Genomic DNA, 22698 nt, shown 5'->3' on the forward strand with positions numbered 1-22698 from the left:
CACAAGAAAAGGGGGAACGAATGCACCCTAGCACATGGGAAGAAAATCACATCATGTCCTCAAATCTGTATCCAAGTCTTTGGCACTGGAAAACTCAGCAGTAAAAGTTCTGCTTGCTGAGCAAGCCCAATATCCAGCTACTTCAGGTAGGAGCTGGAAGAGCAGATGCAATTTTTTGAGATGGAATTGAAACCATTTTTAGATTATAATTCAGCACATCAGCATTCCTGGCAAACAAAGGCCATCAGTGCTGCCTTCATGAGAGGAGAGGGCTCTGTGCACGGCTGCTTCTCACCTCCAGGAAAACAGAATGGAAAGAAAGAGAGTATCCGCTTGTTGCACCAGAAATTGCAGGGGGGGAAAAACAGTCAAACTCATGGGATTACTGAAAAGTAACTCTTTTTGGTATAGGCATTAGTTCGGGGCTCATTATGAGAACTATGAACTCAGTTTGACCACTGTGTTGGCGGGAGTTTCTGCAGGAATAGGGGGACCTGAAGGGGGAAAAGGATATTAAACACACAGGATTATGACAGTAAACAAGAAAGCTATTTTAATGCTATGCTAGGGTGTTTTTTCAAGCAATTTTAAAATTCGTATGAAAAATACATGCATGTAAGGAATTTAGGGTTAGGTTTCTCCTTTCTCCACCCCCCGCCTGCAGCTACTCCGTTTCTCCCGGGCTGCAGCACTGGCCGAGCAATGTTGGTAGTAAGTAGTTTATCTTCATAGCTGTTTTGCTGGTTTGTTTGTGTTTAGCTCGAGTTCTGATCCTTTCTGGTTAGCATCTTTCACTGGTGATTATAGGCAGTGTACTGTGAAAAGGTTAGTTTGGTCAGTGGAGCAGAGGGTTGGGAGGGGGGAGAGGGTTAGGAGAGTTTATCAAATGATCAGAGATGCCTTGTTGGCGCTCATCCTTTGTAAACAATACGAAATGTCAGCGTTGCTGGTTGCTGTCACTGCTGACAGTATAAAGAGCAGAGAGTGTAGCATTCTTTTGGGAAGCGGGTTTACTGGGAGAGGAAACGAGGCTAAGGGATGAAGGCACTTGGTGGATATCTGAGTACCTTGGGAAAAGAGAGGAGTTTGGGCTTCTCACTCAGCGACCTAATGAAAACTAGACAAATAGTCTTGCGTTTAATATATAGTTTCCACCAATTCATGCTTCTTTTGTTAGGAACAATTCTAGTCTGTATCGGAAAGAGACAGTTAAATATAAAGAAATCATTTCACATTGACAAGCAAGTTTCAGATTAAGAAGCCAAAGGAAGTTTATGAAAGGAAAGAGCTGCATTCAGATAGGTAAATTTCCACCGCCCGACCGTGCATTCCTTCCGTTGTGTGACAGAAAGAGAAAAAATCCAATGCCCGAACAAATGCCCGAATGAAAAACTGGGAGACTAAATAGGCCATCAAAGATATGAAGTGTCAGGACACAAACAGCTGCAGGTAAAACAGAAAGCTTTATACATCTGTGAAAAGGGAACCGCAGCAGAAAGAGGACCAGCATGAACCAATTTGGAAACACAGCTATACCTGCAGGCAAAGGCATATCTCAAGGAGCAGAACCTCCTAAGAAAACTTGTCCTGCAGAAACGGTGGTGCATTTCCACCATCAACTGGAGCAGTAAACCCAATCCAGTGCATTGTGCAGCATTTCTAATGCACGCTTGATGTTCTTAAAATAATAAAATAAAATGAAAAGAAGTAAAATAAAGGCAGATTTCCTCTGAGAAAACAAATTACGCGTGTTAAATTGTAATAAACAACGTACTGTCAAAACAGCATTACTGAGAATGACCGACAGTGCTCCACAGTCACTGCTGATTTGACACACAGAGTGCTGAATGGATTTGGGGAGTTATCAGTCCATCAGTCACCCTGGGAGATTTATTGCACTCGAGTCAAATAAAACTCACAGGACTGCTTAACTCTTGATCTTCTAGACTCCGTAGAAGGAAAAGGAGAAAGGAATTAGTCTGGGAAAACAGGTAAACTCCCTGAAGCAGAACTCCAGCTGTCACATCCGCGTGTGCTCCCACTATAAAGCCATCTTTCCACAGAGATGGCACAGCCACATAGCAAATACACACACAGATCCCTAACAGATAGGCATTTAGAGACCTGGATGGACAATATTCAATTGGATGGACAATAATCACAATTTAGTGATTCTAAAATCCAGACCCACTGCCAAAACCAGAGTCACCTTGCTCTAAAATCACAGCCCTTTCAGGTGCCCTGGAGCATCAGTGCTGTTGTGTTTCACGTGTTCCACTGTAAAAATACACTTCACATTTCTTCCCTGAAAATGGTGTTTGAGTACCTGTGAGGCACTCTGGGACAGAGCCCCAAAGAATCCGATGGCCTGGAATTTTCCCCTCTGTTCAGAAATGTCGCATTAAATCACATTGGCCCACGAGATTGCAGACATGGACAAGGCCTCTACGCTTCTGCTTCACACAACTGCAGTCAGCAAGATTGCCATGCACCTTCCTGGGCACGGGGATAAACCCACACCTCCTGCAGCTCAAACCTGCTCTCCTTCCTGTGGAATTCCACAGCCAGTGAAATTAACAGGAGTTTCACTTAAAAAGCTTAACAACTCGTTTTAGATTCTTTATTTCTCAACAGTAACCTCAAATCAAGGCATTATCAGTGACCTCGCACCGCACAGGGGTAAGGAGAACTCCTAAAATATCCCTTTTCCCTTTGACTTTCTTGTTCCTTTTTTAACTGCAGAGGAACAAAAGGAACTCTCGCTGTTTGGATCGCTTTTATGAAGAACAGTAAATTTACAGACCCGGTCTTAAGAAACAATTGTTCCTGAACCTCTTTCTAAAGCTAACGAATAGTAAAAATAAAATAAAATAAAAGAGATTTGCCTGTCATGGGAGTTGGCCAATAAAATGCAACAGTGTTTATTACAACATTTAAGGTCTGTGATTAAGAACACCAAAAGGCCCAAACTAGAAAGGGTTTTAGCCTGTAATTTCCCTACAGTCCTGGCCTGTACTTCCTTATGAGCCAGCTCAGCAGGGCTTTTCTTCCATGTCCATCATCAGCTTGTAATTATTGCCATTCTCAAAGCTATGCCAGATGGGCTCTTTAGAAGCCGGCATGCAGCTTGTTTATGAGAGAGTGAGCTGTAATATTACTCTACACAGAGACCTATCTGGTCCTAGTCAAAGAGCCACGGCGTTCCCCCTCCCCAGCCCCTCCCTGCCCCTCAGTTAGGACAGCACAGGCGGTTCCGTAACCCAGACCTTGGAGGCCGATCCCCATCCCTCTCTTTGTTCACTTCTAAAAAAGATGCACCAGATTGGCACAAATCAGACCCAAGGCATTTTCCCTGCTTTCTCCCATTCCTTTCCTCCTCTCCAAACGTTTGTTCCTTCCCCTGAGCAGGCAGTGTGTGCAGGGCTGGGATCTGCCATGGCTGGGCCTAGCGGGGAGGACAAACATTTGTGGCGAGGTTGAGGTTAAGCAGTTGTGCGCGGCAACGCAGAGCGAACAACCCGGAGTTCATCTTGTTGTAGGCCGCCAGCGTTGGGTATCTCGGAAGGCCAGGACAGTGCTTCTATCAGTAGTTAATGAGGCAGGACTTGCAACAGATAGCCACTTTTAACTTACAAAAGCTTTTAGATGTCTCTGTTTACTTTGATCCATTTCAGTTCATTTGAGCCTTTTCTCTTTTCCTTTTTTTAAACCTTCCCCCCCTCCCCACAGCCACCCCAGATAAACTGCCTTCCCCTCACCCCCCAACCCTTCACTCCAACAATAGTATCATTTACCAACTTTTATACTTAACAAGTTTGAAGATCTTTAGTCAAGTTCTGCTACAATGGCATAAAGAAAATACACGGCTCTTGAGAGCACCGTCGTAAAGAGAGAGGGAGGGGAAACTGGCTGCAGAAACGTAATTAAAAAATCCGACTGCCGAAAGATAAATGAAAGGAAGGGGGGTGGGGGCTGGAAATAACAGGAAAGGCTGCATTTTCAGGAGAGATTTAAAGTTATTTGTTCCTGATTGGGGGAACTGGTCATTCTTTTATCCCTTGTTATTTTATCCATGTGATGCCAAAAGAACTTTCTTTGTTAAAATGTTCTCAGAACGGATAAAACTAATTTGCTGGAATGTGAAATAATCCAGAAAGTAAGAGGACTGTGCCTAATGTTCACAGACTGAGAATGGCAAATTAACCTGCTACGGCTTCCAGTCCCTGGGGCACAGAACTGGAATTTAAAGCTTCCGAAGAGAGCCCTGGTGCTAATGGATTTGCATGAAACTTGGCATGTTAATGGAGATTGTCTCTTGTAATGAGCTTTTAATTAGGTCTGCTTGGTGCTTGACCTTCTTGTAATATGGGGCCATTCCTCAGATGACAGCATTTCTAACCCACAGGTGTGGACGCACAGAGCTTGTAAACACACAGGACTTAGCCAGCATTCCCCAATTCTTCCTGCTCATCAGCTAGTATTCCTTCCCTCCTGCGAACATCCTTTCTTGATTATTGTTTTGCAAGAGATTCCACATCAATTGTTTTAGTTTTCTTGCAATTTGAATACAACATTCCCAGGCAAATGGAAAACAAAACCAAACCAGCAACGGGAGCCTGATGGAAGTACACGCAGGCAGCCCCAGCATGGCACGGGGGTGGGAAACAGGTTCTAAGAGTTCTGATTCCCACTGTTCTTATAGAAAATAAATGTAGCTAAAAGCCTCACTTTGCCAGCTCCAGACGCATGTACATCAGCCCAACTGCTGATGGCTGTACCTCCCTTAAAATCCTGAACAGCTCTGAACAGCTCTGAACAGCTCTGAACACAACCACACAGAATCATAGAATCGTTTGAGTTGGAAGGGACCTTTGAAGGCCATCCGTTCCAACTTCTCTGCAATGAACAGTGGCACCTACAGGTCCAGCATTTCTATGTGTCTCCAGAACAGTCTGAAATCATCATTTCTGCCTTTCATACTTAGAAGGTGCCCTTAAGTTGCTGCCAATGTGGTAACTGGGAGCTGGGTGAATAACTTCTCACAAAACCACGTTATCACAGTGGATACCATCTACTACCAACTGCTTTCCCCAGTGCTCCAGCTACTCTCACAAGCCTTAATAAAAAAAAAAAAAAAAAAGAAAGTCCGTGAGAGGAAAGAAGCTGGGAGTGAACTATCCAAAGATGTCCTTAAAGAACAATGGATATCAATAATTAAATTTCAATCCTTCTTTTGAAGCAGCCTCTGCCAATTCTGCCTTTTAGGAATAGAATTAGCAGCCAGTCTCAGAGGATGCAAGTTCATAGATTCATAGAGCTTGAGGCCAGAAGAAACTATTAGATCATCTGTGATTTCCTATATATCACAGGTCATTAACTTTCACTGGGTTACCCCCGTGCTGAACACTATGATTTCTATTTGACCAGTGTTGCTTGTAGCTGTTTGAAACACACCTTTTACAAAAGCAACAAAACATGGATCTATTAGCTCTCTAGCTACAGTCCTCAGGTTGTTTTCATGATTAACTACTCCTTTCATTAAAAAGCCTCATTTGCAGTTCAAATACTTTGGTATTTGGCTTCCAGTTAGCAGGTCTCCATATACATTTCTCTAATTGATTAAAAAATACTACTTCATTAATTATTTTATACCTTGACAGGTCTTTCCCAGTAAGGTATAAATTAAGCAAGGACTTCAGAGCTACCCTCCCAGCAAGGAAAGTGAAAAGTCTCTGAGAAACAAGATCCACCCAACTCCATAATCAACAAAGGTTACTAGAGTCACTTTAGATACTTACATTGGTGACATCTATCTTTGAGCTTGTCAGGAAAACAAATGAAATGGGCAATTTAGGAAACAAATCGTCTGAGCTGTTTTAGGCTGCCATTATGGGAAGAAACTGATACATCTTAATTCTCTTCACTCATTATTTGGGAAGCTAGATAAGTAGCTCAGGTGTGGAAAACTTGCTGTTAATGTCTGCATGTGGCCTCTCTGTAAGTATTAACATCTGAGCAAAAAAATACATCACTTCATGCAGAAGCTAATTCATATTGATCTGAAATTGAACAATAACAGCTTTCCTCTTTAATCCTTATGCACAAAGGTAGAAAAGCCCGGAATACCTTCCTGACTACCCTAGTTCCATCCAAAATAAGTCTCAAAATCTTATTATTGCCAAGGTTTGAAGTTTCTCTTCTCTTTCTAGAGGAAAGGCTTCAGATGAAAAACCTGAAAACGAATGCTTTTAATTTAAGCAATATTCAGACAACAACTCTTGGCAAATGCTTTGGATGAAGATGGAGGACAAGTATAAGACAAGTTTGTCTTTGCGCAATGAGTCATGAGACAATCAGCTGTCAAGACCTACAACTCATTCTGTTCTTCAGATGTTTTTACAATTAAGAAAAGTGACTTGAGTGTCAAGTGGGAAAAAGAGTATTCTCCCAAGGATCATCCATTAACCCTGTCAGCAATACCCCAAGCCTCCACATCAGGGCAGGTTCCTTAACTGTTGACAAGACAATAAAGAATGACTATTTACCATATGGTAATTATAGTTCAAGATGTGTCGTCCACATGTATTCTGCTTTTGCATCTCCTGTATCTATGCAGACAGTTGAGGTCTCTTGGATAGCAGAGCCTATGGAAACATCTTTACTGCTGGATTTGAATTTCTTGTCTCTTCACATGAGCTATCACAACCACAATTTCTCGGTGAATGCCTCAGGGCTGTGAAAAGGTCAAAGAGAAAAACCCATCCTAGAATCCTAGTGAGATATCCTTACAAAGAACTTGAGGTACTTTCTGTAAAGCAAATGAATGAGCAGATGAAAGAAAATACCTTGCCACCAACCCTGTAATGAGGTATGAGGGAGGAGTGTTGAAAAGACATGGAAAGTTGTTGAGCTATTCAAAAGCCAGATGGGGGTGGTAAATCTTCTAAATCTTGTGTTTTCTTTCTTTCCAGATCTGAACTGCCTCCTCACCACCAAGGTTAGATGTTGTTCTACTAAAGTAAAAGACTGTGCGTGAATCAGAATGTCCCATGAATGTTTGATTTATGAAGTACATACATATGAGAACAAATAAGAATCATTATACTGGGTCAGAGTGAGTGATCCTTTTCCTAGTAATGGTACTAAGGAGGCATCCAGGAAAGAGCAAGAACGAGGCAATTCATTTGCCTCAATACTCTTCCAACTCTGCCTGGCCTAGTGGATTTCATGGTTCTGTTTAAAAAACAAATATCTCTTCCAAGTATTTGTGCAATTTTCCTGGAAACCGATTTCTACATCCATCTACACATCCCTTGACACAGAGCTCCAGAGGTGAACTACCTATCTCTTTTGTCTGGTTTGAACAGAACTCATTAGCTGAGTTAGCTCCCACTGCCCTCTAGCTCTCATGCTGATATATGAAGAGCTGATCCCTATCAACACCACTCTCCACATCAATCTTCAGGTTTTCCACAGTAAGGAGAACCAAGCACCATCCCAGCCCTGTTATCCTTCTCTGTTTTTTGTTTTTTTTTCCAAATGAGGGTCTAGAGTTGTACAACACATTGGATGAATGGGCAAAAGGTGGGTTTATATGATGGTATAAGGAGTCTTATCAATCTTTTTTCCCTGACTAAACCCTCACCACATTTTCTCACTACTTCTTCTCCCCTGTCCTCACATGAATATGTTGAGCAGCACTGGCACCAGCTCAGTATTCTACCACTGACCTTCCCTCACTGTGAGAGCTGACCAACCTCTTTTTCCAACCTCTGCATCCTCTTGTTTCAAGCTGGCTATTTATCTGTGCAAACAACAATCCCATGGTTGCTAAATTTCCTTTGGTGGGAGATTTGCTGTAAAGTCTTGTGGAAATCCCAAACATTATATCTGCTGGGTCACTGATATTCACTTGTTCATTGATCCTTCCAGAGAACTCCAAGACATTTGTAAGATAAGACTTTTCTTCACAGGAATCATGTTAGCTCTTCTCAAGTATGTCATATTTCATGCAGGTATCAACTATTTTTTACCGATTGACCTATGTGAGCGTTTGTATTACAGTTTTGTAGTTTTCTTGATCCTGGCTAGAGCCTTTTGAAGGGCTGGTGTTTGATTTCCTTATGTTGGAAAAGACAGGTAAAGCTACAGGGCTTGCCCAAGTGGTGGAAGGAGCAGTTGTTAACAGACTGCCTTCTCTTTACAGCCCAGATGGTCAGAGCTCAGCCAAACTGCTCTGTTTAGGCACCGGAGGTCTTAACTGTTGTACTGTAACTAATTTACAAGCATCGCATAGCGTTCAAAACTGTAAACCCACTGCTCTACCAAGTGGTACTGCCAGTTCACACCCCAGAATGTATATATTTATATAAAATCTAGGCACTTACGTATTTAGATCTTGTAAAAGTAGCCAATGAAGACATTGTTCAAGGAAATGCAAGTAAACCAACCAACCAACAAGACAAATATAGATCCCAGGGACAAACAGTTCAGCTTGGGACATTGTGTCATCTGACTCCCCCATTCATTCTCCTCCACTTTCATCTCACTTCTGCCTATCCCAAATCCTTCCCAGCAGCTACATCTCCCCACCCTGCCTACTCTTCCATACCTCCACCCTTTTCATCCCCAAACCCCAACTATCTTATTCATTACTTTAGTCCTTCCCAAGCAGTTCATCTCCTCAGGGCAGATACTCCTCTCCCTTGGGCTCTCTACATTATAATGGCTGATCTTTAACGCTTCTTTAATTCCTTATCATTCACGTGTACTAATGGAAGACTATTACCACTATTTTACACAATCATAGAGAGCCAAAGTGGCTAATGAGACTCACAAAGAAAGTCTGTAACAGAGCAGAAAGTTGAACCACATATCTCTAGTCCGAAGGAAACGATCTTAAAGCAGACCAGCCCTCCTTTCTCAGGCAGTGATCCCCCCGTGGGTATAGTAGGGATGTGGTAGTGGCATACGGCAGAGAGAAATTAATCTAAACTCAAATACTTCACCTCTGCAACACCTCGTCTGTGTTCATTTTGGACCCTTCTTTGGAAAAAATTATATCAACTTGACAGTTGGACTTGATGATCTTAGTGGTCATTTCCAACCTTAATGATTCTGTGATTCTACGAATAATGGAGAGGCTGCAGTACCATCTTGAGACAAACCAAGATCAGCATCCTGCAGCTCAGCAAAACAAAGGCATCCACACAAAATACTCTTGCCAGCAGAGCAGGGCAGTGATTTTGGATGAAGTGGCTCCGGCAGTGGGTAGCTCAGCAGCTCTGGCAGCACCAGCCTGTTTGTGCTACTGATGACAGCTGCACGGAAGAACTGGGAAAGTTTTTCACTTTGCATGTTCCCTACTCTAGTTGCTCTTTTCAGGAGCACAGCCCAACTGGAATGGCCCGAGGCCTTGTCTCACCCCTCCCTGAAAACAGGAAGGCAGCTGGTATACTCCACATTATGTACCAATGGCTTGTAAAAATTAATGCTATCCAGCTGCCTGTGAATGGGACGACTTTCTAGAGCTAGAGTCACAGTCTGGGAGGGCTGCGTTTGCACAATGCCTATGCAGTGATAGGAAGATGGGCTCAGTTTCAGGACTCTGCTCCTGCTCATGGGTTCCATGCCTGGGGACCACTTGTCATGCAAGCATTCCCAGACAGATCAGGGAACAGCGTCAGGCTTTCTTAGATTACTCACATGAACCAAACAAGCAGGATTTGGCCTGAATACAGGAATCATTCAGTTACCCACTGCAAAAATATAGTGAATAATTGAAGATGAAAGGCCGCTATAAACAAGCAGCAGACCGGAATATTATGCTATTCTACGACACGGGGGTTGAGCAGCACATGGAAAAGGAAATTCCTATCCATATGAAATGGCAGGAGAAAGTTTGATAAACAGGACGTCATTATCAAATTAGGAGCCAGATAAAGTGTCATCTGCCACAGGCGAGAGCAAATGTTGTCACCTGTAGAAGTCAGGGGCACCTCTGAAGACGGAGGTGGGGCTGCGGGCCAGGGAAGAAGGGAAAGGGAAAAGAGCTGTGAATAATCTGGTTTGCTTCCCCTGCTGCTAGGGAAACAGGAGAGGACAGCAAGACAGCTGCTGCTTTCTCCTGCTGCTGCTGCTGCTGGGAAAACTACTTCTTCCTCTCAGCCCAATTTCTCCACCATAGCAGCAGTGGGATTGCTAGTCCAGAGACTGTCATGCAGCAGAGCCAACGCCAGCTTGCCAGCTCCAAGGCAACGGCTTTATCCAGAGCTAGAAGCTGCTCCAATCCAATTCAGTGCTCAGACAAGATTCTTGGGTATGCTGAAGAAGACGTCCTTCTCTTGGTTTTTAATCCCACCAGACCAGAGCCAGCAACAGATGTGGAAGAATTGACTCCTCTCCATCTGTGTTGAACACATTAGATGATTGAGCTGTAGATGTCCCTGTTCATCACTGCAAGGGAGCTGGACAAGATGGCCTATAAGGGTCCCTTCCAACACAAACCATTCTATGATTCTGTGATTCTGTGTTTCACCCCATTTCTAACAGCCAGGCCTCCAGCAATCTACTGGCTGTAGACTTTAAAGCCTGCCTGGCAGCAGAGAAATACTGGCATCCTGTGATAATATCCCTGTGTTACAGACCAGCTGATCCAAAAGGAAGAGAGAAATGTTGGTATCTACCATGAATGACGAGGACGTCAGAAGGGTGAGGCTGAGCTTTGGCTCAAAGCCCTGAGTGCAGTCATTCCTGCACCACCCCAAGGAGCTGAAGAGAATAAAGTACGACCCCTTCCCTGCTCACCACTTGTTGCAGAGTCAGCAGAAGCTTATGGCAGTCCCGAGGACTAAACACTTTGCTTTTCCCTCCTTCCAGCTCATCTCCAGTTGCTGGGACCCTGTGACAGAAATGAGGATATTCATGACTTTCTGCATCATTTGCTTGTGCACCTCCATGTTGGATATTAGGAAAAACTTCTCCAAAAGAGCAGTGCTGCAGTGGCACAGGTTGTCAAGATTGTCAAAGACTTCTAAGACTTTCCATGACTTTCAGTCTAGAACCAGTGATTCCAATCTACAAATAACGCCAAACTGACTGCAGTACCTCAACAGACCCAAAAGCCATACTGGAAAATCTTCCTTAGCCACACAAATACCATTGAAATTTAGCTAAGGGAAGAGAGATGTCCACAGATTTTCTACATCAACACAACCTGGCAACAAAGAGCCACTAATGTGGCAATTCTTTTTTCTTTTCAATAGCTGTCTTTTATATATGTGTATATAAATATCTATATATACGCATATATATATTTGAAGAATCCTACAGCTCATTGCATTTTCATGCTGGCTTAAAGACTAACCAGAACTGGGCACGGGCTTTGTAGGTTCTTCAATGCAAGCACAAGCTGCCATGGGCAAGCTGAGCAAGAGCATGGTGCCAGAGCTGGTAAAGCAGATTTCTCAATACCCAAGACATCTACAAGTTTTTCTCCTTCAAAACATCACAGCTTCAAACCTCAGAACTCAAACACCATACACTGCACTTCCCACTTTTCCTCTATACTCTCTTCTCATCTTTTTTTTTTAACTTGAATGGCCATAAACTTCACCAACAGATTCCATACGGGTTATGTTACACCACCACCTGACTCCAAATCAATTACAGCCCAAAAGGGATAGAGTTGCAGAGAGTCTGTAAAGCCCAGTCCTGGTGTTTCCATGAGGGACAGAGAAACTACAGTGCTAAGAACGGAGCCTGGAGATCCAGCTGAAAGAACTGAGTGATTTCACAATGAAAGCATGGGACTGGGAGGCAGGAGACCTTGGTTTGCGTGCCAGCTCTGCTGCTGACTGCCTGTGTGAGATGGAGCTCTTTATTTCATGTCTCAGCATATGGCTCCTTGCACACCAGAGTCCCCAGGGCCTCCCTGTGCTATCATAACACTGATGGCTCACGATAAAGATGCAGAACACTTTCTGGGAGACTAAGGCACTGCGAGGGTCTGGAATTCTGTTTCAACACAACACCAGATATTTCTACTGCAGTTCCAAGAAACACGAGCATGCTGATCAGCAAGAACTACTGGAATGGACCATGCTCTTCTCCGACAGACGTCATTAGGAGAAAAATCACAGCCACAGGAGGATGGAGGGGACTTAATTCATGAAGGTCTGTTTCCTGCTGTTACAAGCAACCATGTCATATAATCCTTTTCATAAGTCATGCACGTTTGTTTGTCGGGTGTACTTTACTGAGCCCAACTTAAGGTGTAACCTAAGAAAGCAAAGTAGCCAAACAAAAGAGCAACACTTTCCCTACAGGCAGTGACTGTGAAGCATACAGAGATAAGGGATTAGGCAAGCTGGGGCTGCCGCAGATCTCATGAATGAAGCCCTCCACCATCTACATGGGACTGCGAGCTGTGCTCTGCGCCAGCTGTGAACAACCTGCTGAATGAAGGCTGCTGTCTGACAGCTCAGGTCTGAGACCTTTGGAGCTCACTTGTTTTCTGCTGATCTCAGCAGAAACGGGAGCATTCCTAATGAAATTGAGTTTGACTCCTTCTCATTGAAGCCCCTTCAGCTGCTTTAGTTTAAGGCTGAACTCACCAAAGCAGGAAAAATCCATGACTTGCAGCTAAAGAGCCTCAGTTTGTCTCACTGAACTGAGAAATCCAGCAGTTGCAGGCACTGCTGGAAGTAAGGAATGGATACAGAAAGTGCCTTGCAAAACGTGCTGCGTACCTGCACGTCCCAGTGGGGCACAGCCTGACGGCTTGGCTCACTTTTAAACTGAACACAGCTTATCCTTAAAGCAAAGATAATGAAAGAAACAAGTGAATACTCCTGGATAACCCGGTGGAAGATGCTGTTGCTAAGCACCTGTTTGATAAGCTAAACAAAGAACCACGACACATCAATCACACAAAAGCCAGTTTTCTCTCTGGCGTAACTCTACTGAATCAAGCAGATCACACAAGGAATGAACTCAGATCAAAACACCTCTGCCTACAGCCGCTCAGGGTTTGCTCTTCCCAGTTTTAGCAGTGTTTCTCCAAAGGCATTGCGAGGTAGAGCAGGGAGTTCACCGCAAAGTCATCCCTTGTAGATGGGAAGCTATGAGTGGGGGAAGGGGGGTTTGCTTCCCCTCTATCCTAACCTGCCCCGAACTCCCCTGCTGCAGGATGCGATAGAGCCTTTCAGTGCATTCATACCAATGTGAGTGCAGAAAGAAAAAAAAGCCTTCACTCGCCAGCTTTTGATCCAAGCTAGCAAACAAACATCTCGGAAGAGTTTCTTTTCCCTCAGCAGTGAAAATCGTGGTAAAGCACCATCTTGATAGTTCCCAAAGAGATTCGTTTACAAAGCTCGGTATAGGGGAGGCTTGTTTGGTCTCCCGAGATGTATCTCATCCTCTGACAATTCACTGTATCTAGCTATATGTGTATAATTATCTGCTCTGATACCTGAGCTTCTGTGCGACAGTGCTGCCCCAGGTAACCCAAACTATCCCCAAGGCATGGCACGCACAGAACGGTCAGGGCCGAGGGGAGGGGGCGGCGGGCTGCCCCCGTTTGCCACTGGAAATCGGCATTTTAGGGCCTTGTACTAATTTCCTTGCTCGTGTGAGGAAACTTTTTGTGCATTTATATAAAATAGGAGGCCAGAGGTGCACACCCCCATCTTACTTCCTAATATATTATGTCCTCCCCTGCCGAGTCCTGGGACTTAGTCTGGATTTGGTAACTGAAGTAATATAAATGTTAGCTAAGAAGCATTCCAGCAATATGGTTCCAATTTAGGCTTGTTTTGAAGTCTAAAGGACCAATATGTCTCAGAGATTCTCCACTGGACGCTCAGCCCCGATGCCATTTGCACAGGAGAGCACGGCGCTCTCACAGAAGCCTTCTGTGATGCCACAGAGCTCAGTTCACTCCCAGGCAGGATGCAGTGCAGAGCTCCAGGCCCTGACCGATGGCTCTCTGCCTCTCCTGTCTGGGGTTCTGCTTGGGAAAGGGCACTGTGTTTGCCAGGAGAAACGATGGCACACAGGCACTGCACACCGCCACTGCTGTCACACTCCTTGTCCTGTGTTTTGGGGGTGAAGCTGCCACCTCTGAAGGGAGCCATTCTCGGCGAGCTGTTTGCACTTTCCTTCACTAACACGCTCCTTGCAACGCTGCCTTTATTTGTGTAGACGTGCATTCTCCAGGTTTGCTGCCCCTTTTCCTCCCTCACACCCCTACGGAGCCCCTGCCTGAATCCAAGTAATGAGCTAACCCATGGAACTCATTGCCCTTTATCTTGCTGGGGAACGTGCACCTTTTGAACTGCCATCTGCAGATTGTGTTGATGCACTGACTTGTTAACTGTGCCATACTGTGAAGGAAATGGCATGATTTAGATCAAGTGCTCTGGACGGCTGTTCATAAGAAACACTTGAGCCAAGCTGTTACTGCTCAGGATGTGCCCTGGGGAGAGGGGTTTCGTTTCGGGTCATGCTCTTGCCTTGTATGAGGGCAGGCGCAAAGTACTGAAATCACAGTCCTTCCCTGAAGCTGAGGGGAGGGGGGAGGAGAAACATTATGAAACCATAGAAGCGAAGCTGCCAAATTAACTTCTCACCCTTTCAATCACACTCCAGAGGATAAAAGCCTAACATTTCTGCCTCAGAAACAGGCTCAGTTTACACCAAACAAGTTATTTCTCTAATTTATCAGACTTGCCAGCTATCATTCTAATTATTGGAAACTTCAGGCTTTTTATGAAGTCAGATGGACAGCGTATTTGCGTGGTCATAACGTACCACTGGATAAACAGGTCTCGAGGAAATAAAGGGTTTTTGGGAAGGAATCTGCAGGTTTGGTTACAGCTGTGGGGTAAAGACGCTACCACTGAAAAAAAAGCAGTTCTGGATTTAATTTTCTTTCAAAAAACGCCACTTCCGACACAACGCAACAGAAAGTCAATGAGAGAGGAGGAGGCTGTGATGGAGGGCTCATCAAAAGCCTCCCATTGGCTTCCACTGGCACCGGGTCAGGCCTTCCTTCGTTCTTTCTCCTTGCTCGCATAGCAGAGCAGCACAGAACCAAACCAACAGGCAGCGGCCGCCTGGGCTGGAGGAGCAGTCAGAGCCATCAGACAGGCTGCTCACCTCCCCTCTGCAGCACAAACACTGATTTGTCCATTATATGTAAATGGATGATTAGAGTCATTCTCTAAGACAAATTTACTTTTCTGCACACTCTAAATCTGTGTAGTCACTTTAAAGGTGTCAATTATTGGAGCACGCTAAGACTATGAATTTCTTAGTAATAGCTTTAATAACGTTTTGAAATGAAAAGCAGATACCTTGAAGTTGGCTTACTTTGAAAAGACATATGAGTAGATCTGGTTTTAATTTATGTCCTATTCTACATCTGGAATCCCTTATAATTAAAACTAAAAGCTGGACTACTACTTCCACCTGTCAAATGATGAAAAGATGAATGCACTAATAGCTTACTAAATAGCCCAACATGATAGAGTTTACTTTCCCGTTCCATACAGTAAAAAGGGATTTTGGACAGGAGGCTAAAGGTCTTTGGTCATTACTAATAGCACGCTTTCAGTATTAACCTACGTACCCCACTATCACCACCACCAGTGCCTTTTAGCACGGAGCTCCAGGCTGCAGTTTGCATTTTGCTTAGATGTGTGTACTGAGCTCTGCTGCTGCAGCGCTTCCAGCCTTCCCAACCCACACACTGTCTGCCACGTAGCTTCTCCTTCCTATCACTATTTTCAACCACTCCACACTTTGCTTCAGAGAGCTACAAAATGATTTTGAGTTGGAAGAGACCCTTCAAGACCCTCTGGTCCCACACCCTGCAATGCACAGGGACACCCACAGCTCCATCAGTGCTCAGAGCCCATCCCCTGACCTCGGCTGTCTGCAGGGATGGGACATCCATCACCTCTCTGGGCAACCTGTGCTGTGCCTCACCATCCTTACTGTAAAAAAAATTCATCCTTATATCCAATCTAAATCTCTCCTTTAGTTCATTTTGATTGCCAGCCAAACTGTCCACTCAAATTTCTGAAGCACTCGTATCCCAAATGACAGCTTTCCCATTGATGTGAGCAGTCCATGGCATGTGACAACTCAAACCCTGTTTTTGCACCTTCTCATGCCATTCCTTACGATCCCACCCTCTCCTCTTCCTGTTGATTCACCTCTCACGTCTTACTACGCTGCCTGACTTGGAGCATTTCAGTGCAAAAACAGGCCCTCAAAAGATCAGTAGGGCTTTGGAATACAGGCCCAATATAAAAAATTGTTGGATTAACAGGTTACAATGCAATACAATAATGACCTCCTACAGAAATACTTAATACATTTTTCATGGCTGTGTTTATCATTCCTGTGTCTTTATACACACACAGCCATAGATGAACCCTTTACAAGAATATGGGAGATTCCAGCTCTCCAGTGTGAGTCTACCGCCTCTTTTGGTCCTTCAGAGGCATTCTTTCCAGCAAAATCTTGCCCTTTTTCTTCCAAGCTGTTGCAAAAACAACAAAACAAAACAAAAATATACCACGTGCAACAGAAGGAGGAATTCATTTGCAATGATACACATTCATAGAATCATAGAATCCTAGAATCCTAGAACAGCCTGGGTTGCAAAGGCCCACAGTGCTCACCCAGTCCCAACCCCCTGCTGTGTGCAGGTCGCCAACCAGCAGCCCAGGCTGCCCAGAGCCACATCCAGCCTGGCCTTGAATGCCTGCAGGGATGGGGCATCCACAGCCTCCTTGGGCAACCTGTTCCAGTGCCTCACCACCCTCTGGCTGAAAAACTTCCTCCTCAGATCCAACCTAAACCTCCCCTGGCTCAGTTTAAAACCATTCCCCCTCGTACATCGTATTCAAGCAGAAGTTTCAGGTCAGATGGAGAGTTACAAAGAAAGCTGTCCCAAATATTACAAACGCGCAGCACTCGACTTCTTACGTCAAAGCAAAGAGTAATGTTTCAACTGCTCCAGCAAGGAGGAAATGATGCAGGTATTAAACATTATTACGAGAACAGAGACACATTAATTACTGTTTATCCACCAGGACTGTGAATGGAGCTTTTTGTTGTGAAGGATTTTCATGGGGAAAGTTAATATACTTCGTCCAGACCATGAGATGGTACAAATCAGTGTAGTTCCATCTAAATCAATGGATCAGTGTTGATTTACAGCTGCTGAGGATCAACCCCCTCTTTTTCGGTCTGCTGAGGATTGTATAACATACACAGCCTAGAAACACCGATGACAAATTTGAAACCGTGTAAGGATATGCTGAACCAAAAGCCTGATTCAAACCCAAACTGGCTGCTCTCCTTTTAAATCACGGAGAGCTGCTGTCTTAAACGGTGCTGTCAAACGAGCATTGTGAGACATGCAGCACAGCGCAGCGCTGCACCTCCGCACACTGCATTCCATGCAAACTCAAACCCGCCCAGCGCCGATTCATAAATGATGTGTTGGTTTAATCTATTTTTCACAGGGGGTGTTGCAGAGAAGGAAAATTAGAAACAGGTAGAAGGGACTATTATTACTGTCTCATAGTGTGCTCTCGTACATGAGGATCGGATTAAGATAACATCTGGTCTGTATTTCTTGAACTATTTCCCTTTTATCACAAGAAAATCGGCAACCCATCTCACAACTGCTCCTAATTTAGATCTAAATATCACTGATGAAACATTGTACAACATGCTGTTATCTATTAAAATGATTTCCCTGAAGGAACAGTGAATACTTTTATACTTTCCAGCGAAGCCAACCATATTCCCCCCTTAGCACTAACTAGTTGCCTTATAATCAAATACTTAAATGGTAAAAGCAAAATCACTTTGGAAAAACAAGTGAGTCCCTACAAAGTCTTCAGCTGGTGCAAATTCTGCGTATCCGCTGATTGAAGTGAAATGACGTCCGTTTACAGCACCTTCTGCCGGATAAAGGCTTTTCATTTAGCGGAGGGCTGTTAGAGGTAGGGTAGGATGGTCGGGTTGCAGTTGGACTCCATGATCTTTAAGGTCTTTTCCAACCTGAGCAATTCTGTGACTCTATGATTCCTGCATGGTACAAACCTGCAATGCGCTACGTATCTCCTACGCTCACTGGTTTGAAGAGGAACTGCTTAAAATTAAAGAGAGGCTGGGACGCATAATTTATCAAGGGGAGCAGAGGGACAGCGAAGAGCCCTGTGGTTTCTTTGGGAAGCAGAGCACGGCAAACTGTCCTCCCTCCCGTTTGGTTCAAACAGAAGAATTGTCAGTGGAATGCAGTAATCTTTTTTTCAGCACTTTGCAGAGTTCAAGTCCCCAGAAAGGAGCCTATTGAGTTCAGCAAATAAAAACTTCTGTTTTCTTCGCGAGTCTATAATTCATTTTCATGGACAGTAAATCAGAAAAAGGAGAAAAAAAAAAAAACCTTTTGCAATCTCAAACTGTTTTACATACCTTCACTGCACATCAGTTTTACCCATTTGCATTGTATCCTCACCACTTAAAAAGGGGGATTAGATAAGCATACACTCTCTGTATTAACTGGTTTAATTTAAAAGTAATTTCTACCATCTGGAATTACTGTTTATTGTTGTTTGGAGGAGGAAGAAAAAAGAGAGAGATTCTGAAACCGTAGAAGAGATCATCACAGAATAATCAGTTTGAAGGAGGGAGAAGCATACAAGGAATGTAATGGATTGTCCACCAGTCGATTTGTGTATTTTGGAGGGAACTCTGAGGATAAAACCTCTCTAGCAGTTATCACCGGTCACACTGGAGCCATTCATTTTTCACCTGCTTGTGGTTGTTGTCTGGCAACCAGTCAAGGGTGCTATTAGCAGAATTAAGCTCCAGAAGAAAAGATTACCCACTGGGAGGTAAGATAAAGACCGGGCAGCGTGGCTTGTTATCAGTCTCACAATGAGGACCAGGTCAGTGTGGGTTTCATTTCAAGCAGGTAATCTCTGCTGAAATAATAGAGTAATTGTTGTTTTGAAACCTTTATGTGCTGCAGCACACTACAGCTCATTTGATACAGATTCAGGATTTAATGAAGAACTCCAACAAGCCCCAGATATACACACGGAGAAAGAAAAAAGCAATGCACCAATGGAAAATGCCTTTATCCTGCAATTCCGGGTCAATATAGTGAAATACAAAATGCTATTCAGGGCAGTTTTATACCTTGATTTATGCCTCTCCTCCTCCTCAGGTTCCTACCTGCCTATCAAGTTTTGGTCTATAAACATGCAGTAACGTCATACAAAATATTTCAAGCATAATAACATATGCAGTTATAGCGCATCTCACAGAGCCTGAACACAAGCAATGAATCAAAGAATTCCAGGCCATTCCTTGAAATACAACTGTTCCTGAGTTTTATTCAAAGGCCTGAAAGATGTCAGTGGCACAGGCTGCAAGAGGAGGATGCATGCTGCAGCTGATGCTGATGTGCAGCATTTCACGTTTTTCTGGCAAACTGCCTGAATGTTTGTCTTGAAAAGTAATTGTGGAGCAGTCTTTTCCTTTTCTCTTTGTACCCCTTTCCTCAGTCTCTTCTACTAGAAATGTACATGGAGATTAATCTACTGTTTGTGTTGTGGATGCTCCATCCCTGGAGGTGCCAAAGGATGCAACTGGATGGTATTTAAGGTCCTCTACAACTTCAGCTGTTTTGTGATTCTGTGATACTACAATATCATTTGCAGAAAGTGCTAACTCGAGAAATACTTCAACTTCTAAGTTGGAAAATACAAAAGATGAACTGGCAAACACTACCAAAGTACAAAGAAATTAAGGGAAGGAGTTGTCTCATCTATGGCCTCTTACCTTAAGGCACTCTTGGTATTCCAAAACTTGAAGGCATTTAAAGAAAGCTTCACTCAGGTGTGGACACTGTCAGTTGTGCACAACCTCTCAAAGCCATGACACAAGGCAAGGCCTGGTAGAGGCAGGTCAAGGCTGTAATATCTTCTACTGGAGCCACTCCGAGTTCTGGATGTCAGTTAGGCAGGGGTCTTCCACATGGCGACGGTCCTCTGACTTCCTTAGCCCTCAAAGCAATCTGCAGATGATATATATGAAAAAAGGGTCAACACAGCATCAATTCCATATAAGACTACTATAAAATCATGATGAGATGCAATCAGTTACGAAACAAAGTCTCACAAGGCATCGATCCTCCTGATGTAATGGAATACAAGTCTTAAAAAGCTTTACCTGTTTTAGTGACTATAGATTAATTCAGCAAAAAGCAATGGAGTTGACAAAGTAAATAAGAAAAATATTCACAAAATGTCTGTTTTAAACAAGGCTTTATAAAAAGTGATTCAGCACTCAGCCTGTGGCTCAAATATGGGCAAGCAGCAGCTGCATGTAGGAAATCAAAGGGGCAAAGAATGTAGTCTGAGAGCTCCAAGGAGAACAGCACAGGGATACATCTTACTGTGGTCTGAGCCATTCAAGAATATTATCAGAGTTGAGAAGAAGAGAGTGCTGATGCTGATAAAGATTGCAGATGGCACAAGGCTCGGTGGAGCAATGGATAGCAATATAAATATGTCAATTCTTCAGGCTTCTCTCATTTGTCTAGTTATATATTTTGTAAAACAATCAGATGCAAGGTCCTCCATCTATCCATGCCTTCAGAATGCATGATGCAGACAGATCATCACTTTTAGACTGCTTTTAATATTGAATCATAAACATTTTGCAGTGGTGAGTGCTACAGGAAACAGACTGAATGATCGACAGGTGCAATGCAGACACTCAGTAGAAGTCAATGGCAGTGACAGACATGGCATACATTGTCAGATTTGCCCCTCTATGCCTTTTACTCACATTCTTTGTACCATCTATCTGCACTAAATTAGGGCTGTCAGAACTGCAAAGCCAAAGGGCTCAGAACTCAATACTTCTACATTACTCCCACTGTCAAATGCAATCTCAGCTATAGAGAAATTGGTCTTTAAGGAAGTTATTTTCTGGTCCTAAGACAGCAAGAAAACAAGAATGAGAGACTGGCTCAGCATTAAGAGCTGTTTGGTTCCTGGTTGGGATATATTAGCTCTGATTTTGCCTCCTTAGCAAAGGCCAATCACTTCAGTTAGTCCAAACCTGTCCCAATGGAAGTATTCACACTGTCTGCACCACCAAAAGACAACACTGTCTGGTTCTAAATCCAGGGAAGAGAAAGGCACCAGCCTCAAAGGAAGCCCAGCATTCCCATCCTTTTAAGTTGATAGCTGAAACAATTATTTGCTTGTGCCTTGTATTTTGCTAAACTACCCCAATTACTCTTTTTGCTTCTGTGATGCCTTGGAGGCAATGAAATTGCTGCATAGGTCAAAGAAATATGGAAAGCTCCTCATTCATAACAAAACTTAAATTCTGAAATGATGACTCCAGTGAGTCCACTGGGAAGCATACGGGCCTGCCTACAGAAAGATCATGGCAGATTTGAGCATATGAGCTGAGGGGCTGATCCTACTAACACCTCATACCGGGCATAGAGCCAGGAGCACAGAGATATTCAAACTAAATCCTAATTAAGTGTCTGAATTCCCAGTGAAATCCATGGGCAGTTGGATGCCAAAATATCAACATGGATATTGATCCAGCTGCTTATCAGTCTGAGCAGCATCCTGCTGATTCCTAGAGCAGGTGATGGCATTTGCTGTTGTATCCCAATGTATCTTCTTTGTGCTTTAAATGTGAGAAAAGCGAGCTCTGAGGACGACTGCATTATCTTTAAGTGTGCACGTGCTAGAACCTTCTCCAAGGAAAAGAAGGGCTCGTATCTCAATGTGAACCCAAGCTTGAGAAACATGGGGGGAAATCAGCACATCAGAGAACCCTCAAGGCCTGAAAGTGTCAGAGACTGCATCTTATAAAGCCTTGTGAAATAGCTAGCTCTTAAAGAAATGCATATAGTCTGAAACATAATGACCAGCTCCACCCTTTTTGCCACATTACCATTGAAATGAGCTGATAAAAAATGTTTGGTGACCAAGCCAATATAAAAACATTCTGATTTCACACCAAAGGCACGCTCAGCTTCTAACAGGAACTAAGAATCCCGCACCTCTCTTAGATCATATCTTTGCTGCCCACTCAGAGTAAATGATTGATATAACAGACGTGTTGAATCAAGATGCCGGTTCATTCTTTTCCTTTTTTAAGCAGCCACTTTCAGCCAACAGATTCTTTTCCCCCAGAATATCTGTGATTCCTTAGATTCTTTGAGGCTATTGCCTTCATAATCGGAGGAGCTGCCTGAGCACAAAGCTGCAGCACAACACTTTCTCCCCTCTGCAGAGCTCCCTGGGTCAGAGGCACACGCTGCTGCAGTCAAGTCAGCCGGCCTGGGAAAGCAGGAACACTGTGGTGGGCAGAAGAGCCCAAAGCAGGGAGACAGGAGGGAAAACATTCACGTCCCTGTTATTTCTTTAACAGATAAGGGCCTGAGCTAGATCCCACTGAAGTCAGTGATGCAGTTCCTGTCAGGTCCAACAGAAGCAACTCTGAGAGCGTGTTTTCTTGCCAGCTATCTGAGCAATATGGCTGAGCCCTACAGAAAGTAATCCTTTACTGCCTCCTAACCCATACAGCTCCTCAGAAAAGCCAACCTTCTTTAAAAGAACACCTTCAGGATGC

General features: G+C 43.8%; 1 long non-coding RNA gene across 1 annotated transcript in view; it reads right to left on the reverse strand.

The window, feature by feature from the left end:
• Nucleotides 1-22698, reverse strand: part of LOC116216707 — a 118799-nt gene that overhangs the window by 60207 nt on the left and 35894 nt on the right. Inside the window, exon 4 of the long non-coding RNA XR_004160015.1 lies at nucleotides 19873-20107. This is a non-coding gene — a long non-coding RNA (uncharacterized LOC116216707). The remainder of the gene's footprint in view (nucleotides 1-19872; nucleotides 20108-22698) is intronic.

The sequence above is a fragment of the Meleagris gallopavo genome, chromosome 5 (genome assembly GCF_000146605.3).
Source record: "Meleagris gallopavo isolate NT-WF06-2002-E0010 breed Aviagen turkey brand Nicholas breeding stock chromosome 5, Turkey_5.1, whole genome shotgun sequence".
Taxonomy (NCBI): domain Eukaryota; kingdom Metazoa; phylum Chordata; class Aves; order Galliformes; family Phasianidae; genus Meleagris; species Meleagris gallopavo.